Raw genomic sequence first — 22,533 nt, forward strand, 5'->3', positions numbered from 1 at the left:
CAGACATTTTTGTCATTTGAATATTGGTAGCCATGATTTGCTACTCTCCTTTCTGCAAAATGTAACTTTCTTTATTGTCAGCTCATAAAAACAGAGGTAGATCTTACTGGGCCTGTTGGTGCCACTTGATCAATATATAAAAAACATTTTGTCCAAGCCTGCTTGAAAAGCACATGTGTGCAGAGAGTTTGGCAAGACAGATCTTTCTAAAGAAAGTCTCTACTTTGTCTTTAGATTTAAAATGATAGTGTACCATAAGAATATTTGGAAAATTGCTTATTTTTGCTCAGTAAGGGTCTGTGCTTGTTTAGAGCACAAGCAGTCACCTGTTAGCTAGTAAATTGGGGTAAGAATTGCAGATGGATTGCCTTGGTCTTTGAATCTAATTAGTTACATTAATTCCTTCAAATGAATGTGTCTCATTCAGCTGGTTTTAGAGCAAGATTAAAATATGCTGTTGTTTGCTGTAATGTGGAATAGTTTGTCTCAGATGTGTCTCAAAGGGTGCTGTGTGCCGTTCCCAGGACTCTTTGCTGTGGGCTGGCACGGTCCTGCAGAGATTAAGATTTTGCATTCTCCTTGAAAATATTGTGGGGATGCCAGTCAGAGTGTTGTAATTAAAGAGGTGTTTAATCTTACATTGGTACCAAGGTTTTAATGAAAACTGCCATCTATCTGCCACTGTGATGAGTCTCAAGCAAAAGGGGTGAATTGGGGGAATTGTTTCTGTCTCTGACTCAGAAAAACACCTGAGCATATTTTTCAATCCAGCCCTATAAGCACACCTTTGGCTTTGGGGACTGTCTGGTTTTCCACTAATTTTGAGGAGGATGTGTCTCTGCTTCAGTGTCACTTCAAGAAGAAGGGAGGAGATGCTGTTTGAAGCCTGTGCTGACCCCTCTCTCTTTGAGAGTAAGCGTAGTGTGTTTTCAAGGCACCATCTTTGCCTGGTAGGTGGCTGCAAGAGGGGTGACTTTGTCGCTAGGTTAAAGAAGGTGGTCATGAAGGTTTCTGAGAGATGGTTTTTTGAAGAGGCTTTCCAGTCTTTGGTTATTGGAGTAAAAAGTGGCAGTGGTGGTGCAACACTGTGATGCCGCTGAGTGTGGTAGCAGTGAATTAATGTCACTTAATGCAGGACTTTTAATGTGGTTCCAAGACCTCCCAGGTTCAGCAGGGAGGGCTTCACACACAGCACATGGTCTGTGGCACAGATCTACCACATATAGCTGACTCTGGTGATCATTTTACTGCGTGCCTAAGGTGTCAGCTTTTCACACACGTATTTTTTAGAATATTTTTTTAACAGTTGTGTTTCAGACCTAGTCATGTCTGTTCTATTTACAGCAGCTGGGTGAAAATCTCATGTCAGTTTTTCAGAAAACAATGTGTGCTCTGGGGTCTCTGACGGTTACTGCTGTTCTGTTTTCACACCATGCCATGTTGCGGTCTCACTGTGGCAGGCTGTGATGCTTAAACACGATGGCTGGAAAAGCATCCTGCTCAGGGCCCTTTGTCTTCATAGATGCACTTTGCCACTGGCTGGACAAAGTGGACCCACATTGCTCCACTCAGCTGTCAAGATTAAAGTGCAGTCCCTCAAATTCCTAAAGATTGATTTCTCTGTCAGAAAGCCCCTGGCGCTGGTTTTGGCCCTGAGCTGTACTCTTGTAACAAGGTTTTCCAGTGCCTATGGATATGTATGTTAATATTACCCTAGTGGCTGTGCCCCTGACTTTGGTGAGGGCAGGAGGTGGCCCTGGGCAGAAGTGGCGATCGCCAGAGCAGTGCTGGCCCATCTTCAGCCCAGAGCAGGCAAGACTGCCCTGGTCCATCTCCCTGAGCTGGTGTGTGAATGTGGCTGTGTTTAGCTGCTGGCAGATCTCCTAATTGATTATGTGGCTACACAGAAGTGCTGTGCTATAAACATCAATTAAAAGTATGCTGTCAGACTGTCAAAATTAATCTCAACTTTGGATATGGCCAGATGTACTACTTTTTTTCTCATTATGAGTTTATTATTATTAATGTCAGGTTTTGTTTTCAATAACTTTGTAGCTTTTGATAAAGTATGGGCCCGTGAGTTGAACGTTTCCCCACCAGATCTCTGGGTCAAGCTGATTTTGCTGGAAAATTTCAGCCGAAACCATGGCCATTTTTGAGCACAAATCCTGTGCACATTAATCCCAGTGCACACCATCTCCTGTGGGTCCCCAAGCTTGCTGCATCCCTTGGGGTGGCTCAGTGGGGTCATGTGCCCTGGGACTTCTACCAGCCCATCCCAGTGACTCTGCCACTGACCAAAGAGTGTGCTTTCCCCACAGAACCCAGCACTGTGCTCCATCCTGGGGACAGGAGATTTATGCTTCTCTAATCCAGGGTGGGATGGGAACAGGGGGACTGACTTTGAATCTGGTTCCCACTGAGGTTCACAGTTTTGGCTTGCTTCTTGTAAAATGAAAATTATTAACTCCCACACCTCCCATCTCACACCACCCTTGCCCATCTCCCCAGGCTGCCGTGAAAATTATCATGTTGTTTCTGAAGTGCTCATGTACTGTTGTGGCATGGGAGAAAAACAGGCAGAAATTAATTAGTCTGTCTTCAGAGCAGGGTTTTGAGGATGATAGAAAATAAGCTTGTTAAACATTAAGGAGAAAGCAGAATGCTCTGTACTGGGTCCTCACTCACCCTGGGTTTTTAATGACATGTTTTCACTGGAAAAAAAATGGTATGATCACGTTAATTAAAGACTATGCCAGAATGCATATGTACAAGGGGGGTAATTGAAGGATGCTGAGTGTCTGCCAATTTGACATTACCTAACTAGCTTGATTTTTCAAACATAGTAATATTCTTGTATTTATTTTTTGGGATGCCATATGAAAGAAAAATATTTTAGCAAAACAGCATGCTGAGCAGAGTAATTTACACCAGTAGGGTTTCTTGTTATGCTGTGCCTGATGGAGACAATGAAAAAGGGTAGTAAACAGAGCAGAGGAGCAATGGTGTGCGTATCATACATAAAAAGGTACTGTAACAGCAGTGATCTGTCTGCCATAGTAATGAAGTCAAGCGTTTAGAATAATATGATTTCACTGCAAGAAATGATAGTAGAGATCTGCTGAGCTGAATCTATATTAGGTGGTTGTGACTTATTCACATGAAACTACAGAAAATGTTAAATCTTTATTTTATTAAATGGTGAGTCACAACAGACACGGTCACCTTACAACTTTTCTGAATTCCTAGCTTTCCTCTCTCCAGCTTGTTATTTATTAGAGCTCTGCACATCTCTGTGGACTCCATGCAGTACTAAGCCCACAAATTCCTGGTGCTGGCCATCTCCCCAGGCTCCTGCCCTTACTCTTGTACTGTGCTGTCAACCACCATATTCGAAGACATCACTCTCTTTAGTCTCTCTGGTTTCTCTGTATATACCACTGGTAGAAAAAGAAAGACAATTCTCCCCTCCTTTTGCAGGTGGGAATACCTGACACAGCAAAATAGGATTGGATTTTTATTCCCAGATCTCCAAGTATCTTAGACCACCAGCTCCTAATCTGATCTCCTCTGTGACTTTGTTCCCCTCTTTCCTTGGCTTGGCACCCTAAATGACTCATTTCAGCACTCCTTTCTTGAATTCCCCCATACTGTTTTCAGACTTCCCTTTCTGAAATGTGTCAAAAGCTTTGGCCTTTTACAGGTAGTTTCCAGTCAGAATTACTTCTGCTAGGACACCTCTGAGGAAAGAGAAAAATCTGATTAAAAATAGGAAGACCAAACTACAGTGTAATTAACCCTAAACCTGTTGGAAGGTCAGCTGATTTTTAAGACGATTTGTAACCATTAAATTGGGCAAGGGCAGATATGCACCATTACTTGATCTTCTCTTCATTGCCCTGGTCGCCTTTGATCTCCATTTGGCCTTCCCCTGTTTGTTTCTGCTCTTTCATGCATTGCTTGAAAGTAGACTGGAAGGCCTTCTGGGCAAAGACTAGTGGTGTCGTGGTAAATGAGAAGGACAGACTGACTCGCTCAACTGCTGGCCCAGTCTTGTCTGTGGGAAATGGGTGAATGCTGCAGTGCAGACAGTAAGGATGGCTAAATCTGCCCTTGGAGTGGGAAAATTTACCCATGGCCATGCCACAGGCAGGGACTGAATTTGCCTAAGCAAGTTTATCTGGATTGCTTGGTGGCCAGGGGAGCAGCTGCTTGGGTACCTGTGCAGCAGCCAGAAGCCAGCTTGGCTAGCACTGTGACCTCTTATTGACCAGAAGCCTCAGCCAAGGGACACAGAAGAATCTGCTATTACAAAACAAAACCAAAAACCAAACCAAACAAAAATCATAGAAATATCAGAGGTCTGTAGCTTTAGCTTTTGTATTGTTTTAACTGCAAGGAGTTGTTCACAAAGAGTTTCAGTTATTGTCTGCAGAGGCATTGATCATCAAGACACTCACAAATACACAGTAATTGTCCGATCTTACACAGACAAAAAGAATAGTACGAGGAAAAGCCAGAGATAAGACAGTCAATGGGGAAATATCAGTAGATCACCCTAGAAAAGTACATTGATCTTTTTAATGCTTTTAATTGTGTTTAATGCTTCAGGGAGTACACTGTGTGAAGAAGCTGTTGTAATCTAAACTAGGGAGGAACCCATTGTGAGAGATCCAGGTCTTAAACACCTGGAATAATGCAAAAGCCCAAGCCCAACCAGAGACGCTGCTTACAATGCACATATCAAACAACAGATCACCAGTAGCTCTATTTTCCCTAAAGATTAATCTCTGGAGTTCATTACAGTGGTCGGCAAATATCTTACTTTTTCTTAACCTTTTACTTTCCCCTTGCTTGATTTTTGTCTCCATCCCTTGCTGCAAGACAGAACTGCATGAGTACCTCAGTGCTTGATTTCTTGAAAGTATTAAAGGTGAAGTGTGCTAAGCCCCTGAGAGAGAGCTGAGCAGTGGCTACTGATCTATTCTAATGCGAAGTTTCTTCATGTGAGGTTTCTTCATCTTCAGACCTTTGGCACAGGTCTTTGCAGCTCTCTCCAGTTATGCATGATGACTTATGTTTGAGAAAATCTCATCCCTCATTAGTGATATCTTTATTTCTAACTCCTTCACCATAAGTAGATATGAAATAGTGGATTGGGATTTTATAATCAGAGGGGAATGTGGGTGAAGTCATTAACAATAAACCTGCCTTAGTCAACAGGGAGATTGGAAAACTGGTGAATCAGAAGTGAAGACTGTTGTGAGAGATTTGGCTGAGATTGTTTTTTGTCCACCACTACTCAACATTTTCATGAAGCAGAGACAGATTATTCAATTTGCAGATGATACCAAGGTGGGAGCACTGTGAGCACATCTAAGGAGGAATTTGAATTCTAAAGGATGCCAATGATTTAGATTTGGGCTAAAAAAGGATGATGTAACTCAATAAAGACAAGTCCAAAGCTCTGCTTTCTCAGATGCAATGAGATGAATGGACACAGGTAGGGAAGGGCTAAATGGGCAGGAGTTTGGCAGAAAGCGATCTGGGGGGTGTAGTTAGTTATAAGGTGAACATAAGGCAAGATTATCCTCCAGTGGCATGGAGGGGGGAAAAATGCCGTTAGGGATAGCAGTACAAGCTGTAGGAGGATGTGCTGAGCCTGTGACTGGACAAGCTAGTTTAAGAGCTGTGTTGACAGCAAAGCTGCCAGGCACCAACTTGAAAAAGTCCTCAAAACAGCAGTAAGAGTCCTCAGGGATGCAGCAAATAACATCTGATGGTGAAAGACTGAGGGCTTTTCAGCCCAAAGAATGAGAGCCTGAGGAGGGAAGACAGACATGTTTCAGTGCTGCAGCACTGCTGCAGAATAAGGGACTGACAGTTTGCAAATAGCAGTGAAGAAGTTTCTGGTTTGAAAATGGAACACTTTCTGAGGGTAAATATGGTGAACTGCAGGAATAGGATGCTGGTTTTAAAGAAAAATTGGGAGAAGTATCTCCCAGTAATGACACTGGAGCAGCCGATTCTGGCTTGGGATAGTGGTAAGAAGCTCATAGCTTTTCAAATCCTTTTGAGCTATTCTGTGATTCTACAACACAAATATCTCAAACCATTTTGCATGGAGCAAACTGAAAGAGAAGATAACCTAGCTTCAGACTTCTCTTGCTTGGTATACTTAGTGTCAGGTTGTATGGCATTGCTTTTCACAGCAATAGGTGTCGTGGTTCATTCTCAGGAATGGTGGTGTAAAATGAAAGAAAAAACACCACTTTGCATTCTGGGGAGGAGTTTCTTCTGCAATTAATTGTGGCTACAGTCTGTCATGGGCTGAATATTTGGACTCTCACCACTTCTAACGTGGCTTTATCATGAGCTCTGAATGTCACTTCTCCCTGCCAGCTCCTGTTTTGTGTGTCTGTTGGCCAATGTGATACTAGACTTCATAGTATGTAGCCTGGCTAAACAAGGGTAACTATCAAATGCAACTTGTTGGGAACTTGGCTCAAGCTATAGCTTGCTTTGGCAATTAAGTTTCTGAAAGTCTGTTTTGTGGTAACGTATGAACTGTGACTCCTACAGAGGAAACAAAAAGCTAAGAATAGTATTGGTAGCCATGTGGCTTTGGTGGTTTTTCTTAGTAAAGAGACAGATGAGCAAGATGTAGCCTGTAAAAGGGAAGAAAAGGCGGGGGGGTATAGAGGAGAGAGATAATGACTTTTGAAAATTCCAAGTGGGATCTAGTGGTTTAGGCATGTGGAAAGGTAGACTGAACTTGCTAGCTCTTAACCACCAGAGACAGCTTTATACTCTAGCTGAAGCAGGAATTACCTTTTCAGATAATGGGTTTTTTTGAGCTGCTTCTCTCATATATGTACTATAATTAAATTTTAAACAGTTATCTAGGGCAAAGTAAAATGTGTTAAATAAGCATCTGAAATATGATGCTTCCAGCCTTAGTGCAATTCCTCTGGAGTTTCATGCCAAAGAGTTTTAGGCATTTTTTTGGTGGGACACAGAAACATCCATCTGAAAGAAGAAATTTCAATAATTTCCATTAAAATTGAAAAGTTCTATGAAATCAGGCAGATTTTCCTGGAATTTCATAAAGAATAGAGAACAGTAGAAGAATTTAACAGTTTTCTGGTGAGATACTTGAATTATTTTTAAACATTCCAACAAGTTCCCCACCCTCCCCTCAGATGAACACTGACAATTGCAGCAAAATAAATGTAAGTAAGAATAACTTTGGTATGCTTTGATTTTGTTGTTTACAGAATATCTGTATGACTGGAAACCAAATGTTCCTGCAGAACCTGCCTTGTTCAAGAAGTGGTAACTTGAGGGGCATGCTCCGGCCTGATAGGGTAGAGACAAGTCTTGCACAGCTCTACTTGGAAGCTTCCTTCATAGCTTTTCACCATCAAGAAGACCAAAGAGGAGTTGTCCTAGCAAGCCAGATTTTGAACCACATAGTTAGTAAACGAAGCCTAATGGTGAGAAGCTTCCCAAAGCCTCCACCAGCTAGCTCCATCCTAAGAACAACGTTCCACCTCCAGCTGTCCTCTGTTCCTCTGGCACTTCCCTGGGATATTCCCACTGCCTGCTGCCTGCAATTGCTCATTGAAAGTGGTCAGCAGGGGACTGCGACACAGATCCTGGAAATATTTCATCAGCCATAGCACGGACCTCCATTCTCACACCTCTGTTCCTTAAGTGATAGAGTCTGTGTGATGCCTAAGTTCTGCTGTGTGCAGAACTTAATGCAGAAGAGCTGTGTGCAGTTTCTGCTGCGGATGTTGCTCAGCATGTTGCCATGCTCTGCTCAAAGAGCACTTCCCCAGAGAAGGGATGGGATTGGTGCAGGCTGCCAAACCTGAAAAAAACAGTCCCATAATAGAACAGGATTAGTTGACAGTTGTGGCATGTCATTTCTACTTCTTCCTCATCTTTACTAACTGAACTGTTCATTTGCAACCACAGGCTCCTCCCTAAGAAGAATTTACAGCAAAACTGGTAAAAGAAAGCACTGTTCAGTTGATTCACTGCTTACATGGAATTGGATCCAGCCTATAGATCCCCATCAAAGAAGGGTTGTGTGGAGCTGATGCAGTTACTGTTTCATCACGTCATGCATTTGAAGTGAGTGTATCTAAATCCTCGTACACAACCATCTAAATCTCTTGGACTGTTGTCCTTTAGTTGGGGATTGCAGCTTCCATTTGCTGGCAGATGGTTGCTGAAGACATTAAACAAGACAAAGCAGGTCCTGTTTGCCCCCAAGGACTGAGGCTGAATTTAGGATATACCTTCATGTTACATCTGCTGTGTTCCACTAAGCTTGTAGTCCTGCTGATCAAACAACTGCAGTGGTCTGACCAATTATTTCTCCATAAGCCTGTGCTGTCCATTGCTTGTGTCTGTGTTACTGCCTGAAACTCTCATGCCATTAATATCTTCCCATTTGTTCCACTCCATATAAAGCAGAAATTTCCAGAGGTCTTCGGTTGCCTGTGACCTCCCAGGTTAACCATAACACCTTGGTTCAAGGAAGGCTGGCAGATTTGGAAGTCAGGGTGCATCTCTTGGGATGCTTCCAGGCTCCCTGAGCAGTGCTGGGCACTGTAAGGTCAGGTTATTGCCCAGGGGAGGGAACAAGGAAGCTGTAGAGTAGGTCTGAAGACTGCAGCCTTGATATATAGGAATGCAAGAGGAAGAGCTATCTGACTACAAGCTGGAACTGTAGGTTCCCTTTGCAGCAGCACTTCTATGCTGGTGTCCCAGGTGTTCAAACATGGGAACTCAGACCCACACACCATGGTGTGGACCACAACCCTCTGGCTGACTTACTACTTCAGATAAGAGGCAGGGCTCAGGGCTGCTCTTTGTGGCAGCTAGAACCGGTCAACAATTTATTGTTTGTTTTAGTGAAATCTTTTTCTTGAAAGAAAACAAAGTGGGGGAAAGTCTCTCTCTCTCACCTAAAGAATACCTGTTTGAAGCTCTTCAGCTTCGTAGAGGCTAAGTGGGACGGTGGCTGTGTCTGTTATGCAGTGTGCCCTATAATCTTGGCACCATGCTTCCTGCAAGCCATCCTGAAGCCTGGATCCCTCGACAATAGCAATCGCACCAGGATTTCTTGTCTGCATATCAGGGTTCCCTTGCAAAGCCTAGAGCCTGGTATGTTTGTGTCTCACTGGGCCCACTTGAGCTGTGGGAGATCTGGATTTTAGACCCTTTTCTAGAATGAGGCAGACACAAGACTTAAACCTCAGCCTGTTGTCCTTCTGGTAATTATTTTAAGTAAAGGTTCAGAGTGCAGTGTTCTGCCTTTTTCTTTCAGACATGTTTTAGGTCTAGTTTTCATTCTGATACGGCAGGAAGATGTTTGAGGTTTTAATGGAATAGGATTTCTAACTGGCCACCCAAGGGAGGTGGCTCATAGTGTGGCTTTGTAGATCATATTAGTGGTGAGAGAGAGCTACCAGGACTTCAGAGAGCTCCGTGCTAGCATTTAACATTTCAGATAAAGAGAAATCCTCCTCCATGCTTCTTACAGTCCTGTTGTCTCTCCCTTGCAAGTAGAGGTGATGTGGTCAGGGAAAAGTGTTGATAGCTACTGAGGCAGGGTAATTCTCTGTCACTTCTGTTTCCTAAAATATACTACTTCTCTCATCCACCCCCTTCTCCTTGGTTTTATATTCACCCTTCTCTGCAGCTCCTAAAGACCTTGAGCCTCTGTTTGGCAAACCCAGAAGGTGGGAAGATGAAAGCATGCAGTGCCCTTCTGGAAGGAACCCATGTGGCTTGCAGTTCCTATTGAAGCCTGTAACTTTTGAGATGTCAGAGAATCACAGAATGGTAGGGGTAGGAAGGGACCTCCAGAGACCATCTTGTCCAACCCCCCTCCTTGAGCAGGCACACCCAGAGCAGGGGGCACAGGACCGCGTCCAGGTGCGGTTTGAATGTCTCCAGGGAAGGGACTCCACAGCCTCCCCGGGCAGCCTGTGCCACTGCTCTGTCACCCTCACAGGAAAGAAGTTTTTCTTCATGTTCAGGTGGAACTTCCTGTGTTCCAACTTGTGCCCATTGCCCCCTGTCCTGTCATTGGGCACTAATGAAAAGAGTCTGGCCCCATCCTCTTGACACCCACCCGTTAGGTATTTATAAGCCTTGATAAGATCCCCCCTCATCTTCTCTTCCCCAGGCTGAAGAAACGCAGGTGTCTCAACCTTTCTTCATAAGAGAGATGCTCCAGTCCCCTGATCATCCTCGTAGCCTTCCACTGGACTCTCTGCACTAGTTCCCTGTCTTTCTTGAACAGGAGAGCCCAGAACTGGCTGCAGTACTCCAGATGTGGCGTCACTAGGGCGGAGTAGAGGGGGAGGATAACCTCCCTTGACCTGCTGGCCACACTCCGTTGAATGCACCCAAGGATGCCCTTGGCGTCCTTGGCCACAAGGGCATACTGCTGGCTCAGGGTCACCTTGCTGCCCACCAGCACTCCCAGGGCCTTCTCAGCAGAGCTGCTTTCCAGCAGCTCAACCCCCAGCCTGTACTGGTGCATGGGCTTGTTCCTTCCCAGGTGCAGGACCCTACACTCGCTTTTGTTGAATTTCATGAGGCTCCCCTCGGCCCAGCTCTCCAGCCTGTCCAGGTCTCACTGAATGGCAGCACAGCCTGCTGGTGTATCAGCCACTCCTCCCAGTTTTGTATCATCAGCAAACTCGCTGAGGGTACACTCTGTCCCTTTGTCCAGGTCATTGATGAACATGTTGAACAGGACCGGACCCAGCGCAGACCCCTGGGGAACACCGCTAGTTATGGGCCTCCAACCAGACTCTGCCCTGTTGATCACAACCCTCTGAGCTCTGCCATGGAGCCAGTTCTCTATCTACCTCACTGTCCACTCATCTAACCCACACTTCCTAAGCTTACCTATGAGGGTGTGATGGGAGACAGTGTCAAAAGCCGTGTTGAAGTCGAGGTAAACAGCATCACCTGCTCTCCCTTCATCAACCCAGCCAGTCATGCCATCACAGAAGGCTGTCAGGTTGGTCGAGCATGATCTCCCCTTGGTGAATCCATGTTGACTACTTCTGATAATCTTCTCTTTCTCTACAGGCCTGGAGGTGACCTCTGGAATGAGCTGTTCCATCGGAGCCCATGGATTTGTGAGGATCCAGTTTGCCTAAATGGTCTCTAAGCCAATCCTCCTCAACCAAGGGGAAGTCTTCCTTTCTCCAGATTTTCTCTCTCACCTCTGGGGGCTGGGGCGCCTGAGGGCCAGCCTTAGCAGTGAAGACTGAAGCAAAGGCGGCATTCAGTAACTCTGTCTTCTCCTCATCCTGCCTCACCAGGGCACCCACCCCGTTCAGCAGTGGGCCCACAGTTTCCCCAGTCTTTCTTTTACTACCGATGTATTTGAAGAAGCCCTTCCTGTTAATCTTGACATTCCTTGCCAAATTTAGTTCCAGGTGGACCTTGGCCTTCCTCGTTTTGCATCTCTGCATACCGTGACAACATTCCTATGTTCCTCCCAAGCAGCCAGTCCCTTTTGCCACATACTGTAAACATCCTTCTTCCATTTGAGTCTTTCTAGAAGCTCTTTGCTCCACCATGTAGGTGTCCTGGCTCCTCGGCTTGACTTCTTCCTCCTAGGGCTGCACCGATCTTGAGCTTGGAGGAAGTGGTGCTTGAATACTGAGCAGATCTCTTGGATCCCCTCTTCCTTCTAGAGCCCTAACCCATGGGATTCCTCCAAGCAGGTCTTTGAAGAGGCCCAAGGTAGCTCTCCTGAAGCCCAGGGTTGTAATGCCACTTGTTGCCACGCAGGATGCTGAACTCGACCATCTCATGGTCGGTCACTGCAGCCAAGGGTATCCCCAACCCTCACATCCTCATCCAGACCTTCTTTCTTTGTTAGTATAAGGTCCAGCAGCACACCTCGTCTTGTTGGCTCCGCCACCTGTGTCAAAAAGTTATCCTCGATGCTCTGCAGGAACCTCCTGGATTGTGCATGGCTCGCCGTGTTGTTTTTCCAGCAAATATCAGGGTGGTTGAAGTCCCCCATGAGAACCAGGGCCTGCAATTGTGAGGCTACTTCCAGCTGTCTGTAGAAGGCATCGCTGACTTCCTCTTCCTCATCAGGTGGCCTGCAGCAAACGCCCACAACAGTGTCGCTCATATTTGGCTGTCCCTTGATTTTTACTCACAACCTCTCAACTTGTTCTCCTTCCACTCCAAGGCAGAGCTCGATACATTCCCGTTGCTCCCTCACATACAGAGCAACTCCCCCACCTCACCTTGCAGGTCTGTCTTTCCTGACAAGTGTGTAGCCATCCATGACAGCGTTGCAGCCATGTGAGCTATCCCACCAGGTCTCTGTAATTGCAATGAGATCGTGGCCCTGAAACTGCACACTCTGAGGAGTGCAGCCAGAACACAAAACATATTACCGACCTTGTTTTGCTTTCTAGCAGCACTAGTAAAGAAACTATTTTACCAACTCCTTTCATCAACCTAAAGACTTTCCCAGGGTACCCTCACGCCTTTTCTTTTTTTGTTCACACAGAGGATACTGTACTGCCTTAATTCATATTTTTACCCTGCAACTGCACACAGATCTGTAGTTACTCCTGTTTATTCTACATGCTGTGTGTGTTGGTGTACACACATTTCAGAGAAGTAATTGAGCACACAGGTTTCTCTAGGGCATGCGGTAGGACCCACTATTGCCATACACAACCTTGAGGCGGTTGGTCATCTTATTGTCATCTCTTGAGGCAGCTAGGGCACCTTTGTCACTGCTCTGGTTTGCCTTGCTTATTCTGCTGTTGCATTTGATGGCATTGCCATTGACACTTCGGACCTTGCCCCCCCAGGTCCTCGAGATTAAAGCCCTTCAGTGTAAAGCCTTTCAATATAAAGTCAGTGAGGATCCAGTTGTCAGATAATGACAGAGACAAATGGCATCATAGCTGTTATTGGTTTACACAGAAAATATTTTCAGGCAATCAAGTCATAACTGACATATGGAAATATATAAGTAAAACTTTGTCAGTTCTGCCTTTCTTGATTTCTTTTCATTTTTTCCCATTGTTTGATAAAGCTGATTAGTAAAACAAATTTGCTATGTTCCCTTCTTGTTGTCTTATGTATTTGTTGTGGCTTAGGGATGAGAACCCTGCTACTTGGTTAGAAAACACTCTGAAAACACTGAAGAAATTTGTTTAAAAACTATCTCCCACCTTCATTTGGCTAACACTATTTGGCTTGAATTATGGACAGCTGAATTTTGGTCATCTCTGAAACTGAATATTTTGTTAAAGCTCTATTCGTAACCACCCCTTGCACCCATTAGCTCTGTTTCTGTGGTCTCTGGGAAAAAAAAGAGTCCAGAAACAAAAAAGCAATGGGAGTGCCTACGGCAAGAGTGGTTGCAATTATTTATAATGCCATTGAGGTTCCATTGTAGAAATGATACAAAGAGATATAGATTTTTCATTGAGCCGATGAGGCCTTGGTGTTGCTGTCATCCTGCTTCACCATCCCAGGGAGGATTTGTGGTCCTTGCTCCTTGGCAATGCCTCAGGTACTTCTACAGCAAACGTTCTGGCTGCTTTTACAAAGCAAATCCTCTGTGTATAAGATGATAGTCAACAATTGGAGTAAAACAGCAAAACTGCCTCTATGCTTCGGTGAAGATGGGCCAATAAAATTTAACATGGAAAAATGTAATTGTGCAGAGGACTGGGTTAAACAATAGCAAAATGAGCCATGCTTTAAATGGAAACAGCCCCCGTGACACTTCAAGGAAAATGGTCTGGCAGACATAGTATATATAAACTTTAAACCATCAGCCAATGTCTGCCATCAATTAGAAAAGTGCATGGGACACTGGGCTGCTGTGTTGGTTTGATGTCACATCCTGCCCCTCCTGTGATGCCGCACCCAGCACCACGCCGGGAAGGGCAGGCTTCACTTGGATTACCTATGCTGTGTTCTTTTGCAGCTAGTTTGCAGCACCGGGTTAGATTACTATATGAGAATAGCTGCCTTTGGTGTGATGGGTAATAAGAAAACTTGCTTTCAAAGGCCTGCATTTTTGCTAGTTATCTTCCTAGTGTTGATGCACTTTGTAGGTTTTGGTGTCAAATGGTAAAGGAAACCTCCCTTTGTGACAATGCTTCCTCTTCAAATCCACGCTCAGGCTGTTTGTTTCCAAACAGGGATGGACAAGGTTGAGCACATCTGAAGCAAGAGTGTCAAATTGTGTGGCAAAACAGAACTGCACTGGATGTGAAGCGAACACTGAAACTAGAATATATAAGGTGTCTCCTCTGTGGCAGTCACTCAAGTCAGGTTGTGACCATGGGTTGAGTTCATGAGGAACTTGCCATAGATTTCATTGAACCTAAGAGGGCAGAACAGCCAAAACCAAAGCTGGAGGGCTACTGAAGCATGGCACAGCTGCCTTTCCTCCCAGTACACATCTCAGCTCCATGATCTCGGCTGTGATGGGAAAACTTCCTTGAAATGCTAGGAAAAGTATCTCCTCTCCATCTTCAAGCTCTGAAGAGAGCCATATCTCTCTCCCACAGGGATTTTGGCAGCTAGCAAAAGCAACACATCCTATTTCTCAGTCTCTCTGGGGCTATCACTTAGTGTAGCACTGGCAACTTACCAGGTCTCAATGCCGTGGTGTCAGTGCTCCTTTATCAGAAAAACACTCTTTACCTACAAAATCCTGAAGATGAACCTCAGCTGGTCAGAGTGCTGATTGCTGAAGGCAAGGCTGCAGCAAAACCTATGCTCCGGTCTCCCTTTGATTTTTCATGAAACAGGAGGATGGTTGCAGCTGCAGTAGCACTTCACTTACTTCCTGAGCTGAGTCTGAGGCATTTTTTTTCTTGGAGAAGGATGAGCCAATGAACATCACAGCTGATTACACTCTAGAAAAGATGAAGGATGAAAGACAGTGAGATTATTTGATGTCTTCTGGTTTTCCAAGAAGGCCCTATGACTTAAAGGCAGTTGATGGTTCTACTTTTGATTTGGTTAACACCAGGTGCATCATTTTTAAAAATGGCAAACTGACTTCTTGTGATCTGAACAGAGAAAGATGATATTTAAGGCTCATATGTGAAAGAAAAACAACTGTCAGCTATTAATCCTACCTGAGATACTGAGCTTTGCAAGTGCAGCTGAGGACTGGGAACTTCAAGCCAATCTGCAATGACATTAACTCACTCATTTTGGAAGCCACCTTCCCTTTTCATCAGATCCTCAGATTTCATTACAGCAGAAAGTGTATTGTGGGGAGATGATGGATAAAGATTATGCCATGCAACTCAACAGTCCATCTGTCACTCAGTATAGCTTTTCCCGTCCTTTTCCAGAGTTCCCTGATAAGTAAAAAAAAAATAATCCATATTCCTGCATTGCCTTGGAACTTCAGATATTACTTCTGACTGTATTGTGATTTTCCAATTTTGAGATGTTTCTTGCTAATGAAGAAGCACCATTTGGTACTGGATCTGGAGCTGCTCAAAGCCAATGGGAAAAACATGTTTCCTTCTGTTTAACCCTACCACTTGCTGCCTCCTCCCTTCCTTCTCTAATTAGTTTCATCCCCTGATCTGAAGGATACATACTTACACATTTCTACCAGACCAAGTATTTTCAAACTTCGTCACATGCAGACCTCTTTCTCAGCAAACATGGGTCCAAAATCAGGCACAAATTCTCTTTTCACGCTCTTGTTTGCCTTCTGACTGTGGGAGGAGGGCTGGGCTATGCTTTCATCATTTTTCCCTTTGCATAGGTGCAAGAAACAGAATGCAGAATGAGGCAGGGCAGGTGCAGCAGTCTCTGCACAGCCAGGATAATACTAACACACATGATTTTGTCATCTCTCCAAGGGAGCATATGCTTTTCTTCATGTGCCACTGAACCTTTATGTCAGTGGGAAGAAAGCATTTATATCTCTCTGTGTACCTGAGGCTGGTTATAGGGCTTTCATACCCTTTCATAAAAGATGCTCTGTAGAGATGCGGAAAGTTTTGTCAACAGCTGGGAAAAGCAATGTTATCTCTTGTAAACCTCTTTTTTTTGCAGAATTCTAAAACCTACAAAGAACCCCTTCACTCTGCATTTTGCAGTAGCAACTCCCTGGAGCTCCCAGTTCAGCCTTAACACAAGCAAGGTGCTGGCTTTTGCAACCTCACCACGCCAGGCAGCTTTGCTGATAAATATAACTTCTACCAGGGCTGTGAGCAAAGCTACATGCTGTCATGGACATGCTGTTGAGAAACCCCTGGGAGCCTGGGAACCTGGGCAGCACTTGCTCCTCAGCTGCTGGTTTTGTTGGTATTCCAGGCACACAGGTTCCCAGCCCCAACCTGGCTGGCTGCAGGAGGGTCTGCTCTGCCCATCTCAGAATTGCTGCTTCTGGCTGGCTTTTGCAGAGACCCTGGAAAGCAGCTGGGTGCCCCCTTCCCCTGGCCGAATGCTGTGGTAGTCAACAGTCACTCTACTACTTAATATTTCAATTATGCATGGATCACCCAATGACTGTCAACATCCAGTAATTTGCTTGCATGTTCCGTGCTCCCTGTGCATCACATCTCTCCCTTGGGATAACACACTTCCATTTCAGACCAGAGAATAAGCTTGTGTGCTGAAAGCTTGTTTGTTTTAGTGGGTCTAATAAAAGATATTACCCTCTGTCTGCAGACCTTCTTGCTTTATGTTCTTAAAGTGTTACACCCCACGACTACTAGCGCAACAATTGCCAAGCTGGGGTAACTCTGTTGTTTGTACCATGACTGAGAGTTCAGGTACACCAGCCTGCTGGGATTATGGTTTTTCTGAAGTAGTCTTGAGTAAAACAGCTGATCTAGCACCTCTTCCCTTTCCCCTTCCTGAGCTTTGGGAAAGGGTGCACATTTCTGAGGTCATGCTACATCCTTGTCCCAGGGCTCCTGGCCCCAGCTTGGACTGAGAAGTTTGTTTTTTCTTACCTGGCTCTCCACACGTGCAAGGATGGAGGACTGATGCTTGTTCCCTGGTTTGCAGGTACTTTGGCTTCTTTTAGATAATCATCAGGTGATAACCTGCATTTTACTCTGTAATTCAAATAATTTAGATATAAGCCAAACACAGCTATACAGGTACTACAGGTATTTCCAGTGGGTGCTTTCCCACTTCAAAACTATTTTCCTTTATTCCTGGGCATAGTGGAGGTGAGCTACTGTGTGGAAGCAGAGCAGTGGACATCATGGTTAAACCCCTTCTCCACTGCAGACCGTCCAGCTCCACAGCAACATGTCACATCAGTATTGCTAAACTAGTTTTCAAACTACACCAGTTTGAAAAGTAAAAAGTTAATTTGATATTTATGATTCACGTGTATTTTTCTAGTAAAGGTATTTTTAGGGAAAAGACTAATTATCTGGGTCATCTGCGATTTTCCAGTCTGCTGGGATTTTTCAGCCACAATAATCAGATATATTTTAGCTTTGTTCCAGAGTTCAATTTTTGTTATGCCATGAGCGTGGGGTTCTTCCTTTGACTTGGATGTATTTTTGACATAAGGGACGAGTGATTTGAAGGCCCTGTCTTGTTGTTCATTTGAAGTTGATATAAAACATCTTAGTGTTTCTCTTAGTTTTTTTCATCCCTGACTGACCTTCTTGTTATGTCAGCTAAAGAAATAGCACAGGTCCTCCACATCAGCACTGGGGTGGGAGTGCCACAGGTGCGTGGGGCATGGCATAGGTAGCCGAGGGATGGGGAGGGGATGGGTGCTTGTTTTGGAGAAGCTGTCAGGGTGTGCAAGGGGATGGCATGGAGGAGGCCACAGGAGAAAGGCAGCAGGGTCAGGCTGAGAAAACATTTGGAAATGCTGACCCAGGGAAAATGTCAATGCAGGACTTGATGCCTGGGCTGGCAGATGAGCAGTGCCCTCCAAACACAAGCCAGCTGACAGACTGTGCCACCAGGCTTTTCCAAACTGGGCCTACATGGCTGGGCACCTGAGCCAGGGTTAGAGGTGACCACAGCAGCCATGTGTGTGGGAGCTGGAGGTGGACGTTTTGTGAGAGATGTGCTGTGCTACAAAATGTTCCTGCCACTGACAGCTTTATTCAGTGATAATATCTTGGTACACTGCTTTTAGATGCTGTTTGGTCCCATTCTTCCTCTCTTTCCCTGTTTTAGTTCCAGGATGGCTCTGGACAGAGAAGACAAAGGCAGAACTGGAGGTGTGTAAGATATTCTACAACTAAACTAAGCAGAGATGAAAGCCTGAAGTGTTTTATGCATTGAAAGGATCAATGTACTGCTTTAAGTTCCTGAGCATGGTTAAGACTTAGACAGGAGAAAATGAGGGAATCATTGGCTGGGTGGCCCAAGCTTAGTTCACAGGGGTGAAGCTTGGCCCCTGGCTCCCCTTTGCGCAAGACATCTTTACCAGTGAAAGTCCCTGGCTTGGTTCCCACGCAGCACAGTCAGGACCTGTGCTGTGAGGTGTGGAAAGCCTCGCTCTGCTGCAGTCTGTTACATTCCTGCTGAGTGTGCATCATCAGCAGGATGTTGGGCAGTAAGGTGATTAGTGGGTCACAGCAACCTGCCAGGCACTCTGGTCACTGCAAGTAGCACTGTACCTGGGGGCCTCATCCTGATGCGGTAAATCATGCACCACACTGGTGGTTTGCTCTCTTCTCACTAGGCATGGCAGGTAGTTTGTGGGCACTGGATCATGCTAGCTGGAATATGGAGTGGTCCCAGGAGTGCACCTCTGCTGGGAAACATGTCTTACAAAAGCAGAGTTAACCTCTGGTGACTGATAGGAGCTCCCATGCTGGCTCAGGGCATTGTCAGCAGCCCCAGATCCAGCAACATGCCTCCTCTTTCCTGCTGGCTAAAGATGGCCTTTCTTCTAGGGCAGAGAGACTGAACCTTTCTTTTCTGCCTGTATTTATTTATTTTTTAAAAAAGAGGGATTTCTGCAAAAAAGCACATGGGCTCTAATGTGACCCTTCCGTGTTCCTGTGCAGCATGGGCCTTCTTATTTCCTGAACGGCTTGCTTTGCACTCAAGTTAACTCACACCCTGGATTTTGTCCAAGTACATTTTGTTTCTTGATCTGAGGCCAGGCTTTGCTGAGTTGTGGTGCCTTTTTCTTTTCCCTGCTCTCCTCCCTGTTTCTCCATTATCATTCTCATTGCTGAGTGTTACTGGCACCCTGTTGCCGAAGGGGGGAGAGCAAGCCCAACCCCAAGCCTGCTTCTGACAACAGCTGAAACAAGCGTGCTGAAGCTGTGGTGAACGCCTTCTTTAATGAGCTTGTAGGTTGAGCTGTCCCGACCTCAGCCCAGCACTGAAAGGTATGTCTGAAACCAGCTGAAGAGAAAACATTTGAACTCTACACCCTGCCAAATAGCTTCCAGATGTGTAAAATGTATCCTTGCTATGGACTCTGACTGTAGCTCTGCCAATATATGTCTGCACTTTTCTGGTGCACAGGGAACATGAAAGTAGACCTTTAACAACATCTGCTGCCTTTCCCTAGTTCTCCCTCCCTGCTTCTTGTGGTCCTTTTGCTATATTTCACCCTTACATTAAAAAAAAAAAAAAAAAAAAAAGGAAGAGCTACAAGTCCTTCTACTGATTTATTAAATCTTCCCTGCATGTTTCATACCATTTTGTGCTAGCGGTGTGGTAAAAAGGGAGGGAAAGAGAGAGACCTTTTTCTTCTGCCTAGAGATCAAGTCAGTGCCCAGGTCCTTTAATGAATTCTGTATTGATTCAGAGCTCAGCTGGGTGCTCTTCTTGCAGAATGAAATTATAAAATGGTATCAAATTCCACTGAAAAGGGCTTTTGTAAAAAACAGAGATTTATCTTACGGTCACAGTAAGAACTATTGTCTTAATTCTGCAGTCACCTGGGCCTGAGGGGTGTTAGAGCAGACCTGGCCAGAACAGGGGAGGGAGACAGCAGAGCTGCTGGGGATGAGGTTATATGAGAATGTGATTGTATCTCTTATTTGTAAATGAAGAAAAGTATTGCTTTTTAAGGTCTCACTTTTAAAGTACTATTTGGATTAAGAAAATGACAATGGAAGAATTCCTTTACTGCTGTTCCCGAACCAAACAGGGTGAATAACCCAATCTCTTTTGGTTTCTATGACTTTTTATCTCTGAATCCACAAGTGGTAGTTGTTTGACGACCTTTGTTCCTACACCAAAAACTGTGTATTCTTCAAGAGACTATCTTTGGAGCCCATGGCTGTGTCGATCTCATCTGTTCTGGGAAGATAACCAGACCCAGGCCTGGGATATATTTTGATGAGAGACCACCTGGAAATCACAGAAGCTATCTACATATGCCAGAGAGTTGTGGTCAAACTCTTGGCACATCATAGACCACAGGAATCTAATGAGTGGAAAGTCTTCATTTGGTGCCGTCATCACTGCTGAGTTGATTGATGGGGCAGAGAGGCAGCCATACTGACATACCTATTTCTGTCTTCCTGCTGTGATGAGCTGGGGCAGGGTGTGTGGTATATGACGAGCCTGTCAGTCAACTTATAGGACTTGTATGGATGAAAATGTCAAATGGAAGATAGCTGTGTGGTAGCACTTATTGCAAGGCTGGGGGAGGGAGACAGTGAGACATGGTGAGATGGAAAAAAAGGTGTTTCCTAATTTAGTCTGCCTACAGTGTAGACTGCCTGCTTTTGCCTTCCCCAGTTTGGAGCAGTCAGTGTAGTAATGTTCACCCACTGCTACAGTGTTAGCAATGAATCTGCCTGGGTGACGCCTGGCCCTGAAATAACTTACAATTATGTTGTGGCAGCACCTGTGAGAGCTGTAATTCTCAGCAGCAGCTCCATTTAGCCAGGTGTTCAAGCATGTTCTTGATTTCAGGCACATAAAGAGTCTAACCGACATGCTTCATGCTATACATGTGTGGAGGGACCTGCAAGACCACAGCCATTCTGGTCTGGCAGCTAATCTTGTAGGGGTGGTCTCTCTCTTGCAGGCTTTTGAAGTCTGTGGGGGTCCTTTCTTCCCTAAGGCGTTTTTCTGTAGTGGAAGCCTCACCTTCTGCTGCTGTGAATGTTTGGACCAGACCTTGTCATAAACCTCATTTAGCCTAGGCTAAATTGAAAGGTGTTGATATTTTATTCCTATTATCACTATCTTATTGTTATGTTCTCTAAATGGTTTGCTTCTTAAGTTGGCTTTTCCTCTGATAGTTAAGACAAAAGATTTCTATACCACAAATAAGAGTAGGGAAAGGCATGAACAGGATATTGAGGAAAAAAGGTTTTAGGAACTAAAATAATGGTCTTAGTTCACCCTTCCCCTCTTCTTCCTTGGGTGTAACAGACAGAGGAAAAAAGAGGCCCTCATATTGGCTGCTACTTAACCTTTTGACATGATTTGTGTAACTGTGTGTCAAAACTGAAAAGATTTGGATGAAACAGCTTTGCTTTTACAGAGACCCACTCGTCAGTGGTTTATATCTTAGAGACAATTTTATGTTGTGAATTGTCTGGAAGTCTCCTTGGCCCCTTTCCAGCTCAGTGTGCTGTGGAACATCTTCCTTCAAGTGCCCCCAGTGAGCAACCTCCGACTCCATGCCTGCAGGACAAAGCGAAGCATCTCAGGTTCAAAGCTCCTGGGATCCTCCTCTTGTAATTCTTGCCTAAATATTATTTGAACGGGAAAAGAGAATAGGCAAGTAACAACAATGTCGTTTCATTTTCAGAGGATACAGCTTAGTCTAATAAACAGTACCTCTGATATAATCATTCTGTGTGTTAGCACCACCATCTCCTCCAGTGACCTCTTTGTAATATCCCCAAGAAAATCATCGTAACTACTGTAAGCACAGTCCAGATTGAACAGAAGATAGTAAAGGAAACCAGACTTGCTTCAGTCTTTGTGTCTCTCTGCTCTTCCCTTTACGCAATTAGTTTTGGATCTGACTTCTTTCATTCACAAGTCAACTCTTTGATCTACTGCCTCAAGTACCCCCATAGCCACTTCTGTCTTCCTTTTCCAGTTTCTTAGGCTTATATTATTGCTCCCTGATGGCTCTAATCTCATATTTTGAGCTGCCCCAGGCCTTTCTGATATTCCCAGTGAAACTACAACAATCCTCTTTCTTCAATCATTCTTAGGTGTAAATTTGATCTCTATGTTAGTCAGCCAGATGACTTCTCTGGAGACTTCTATATTCTCAGTGTACTGAGACTGAGCAAGGAGATAGTGTAAAAATGGGAGGATACAATCAATTTATATCCGAAGCAAAGCCTGTTTACAAATGCAGAGGTTTCACATGTTACATATGATGTTGAATAACCCCTACAGCAGACTTCATGCTGCTGCCCACTCTCACAGGACTGACTTCCCAGGCATCCTGGGAGCTCAAGAAGTTGGTAAGGATAATGATGCAGGACAGCAGGTCTGGGACCCTGGGCTGTTTGTCTTCTAACAGCTATAAGAAGGTTTTGCACT

At 44.8% G+C, this 22,533-nt stretch overlaps 1 long non-coding RNA gene across 1 annotated transcript; it reads left to right on the forward strand.

Annotated features, from left to right (window-relative positions):
* Positions 1 to 7,282: 7,282 nt before the first annotated feature.
* Positions 7,283 to 16,726, forward strand: LOC135310577 (uncharacterized). The gene is made up of 2 exons (XR_010370667.1): positions 7,283 to 8,142; positions 14,232 to 16,726. It is a non-coding gene; the product is annotated as an uncharacterized LOC135310577 (long non-coding RNA).
* Positions 16,727 to 22,533: the final 5,807 nt, after the last annotated feature.

The sequence above is a fragment of the Phalacrocorax carbo genome, chromosome Z, assembly GCF_963921805.1.
Source record: "Phalacrocorax carbo chromosome Z, bPhaCar2.1, whole genome shotgun sequence".
Lineage (NCBI taxonomy): Eukaryota > Metazoa > Chordata > Aves > Suliformes > Phalacrocoracidae > Phalacrocorax > Phalacrocorax carbo.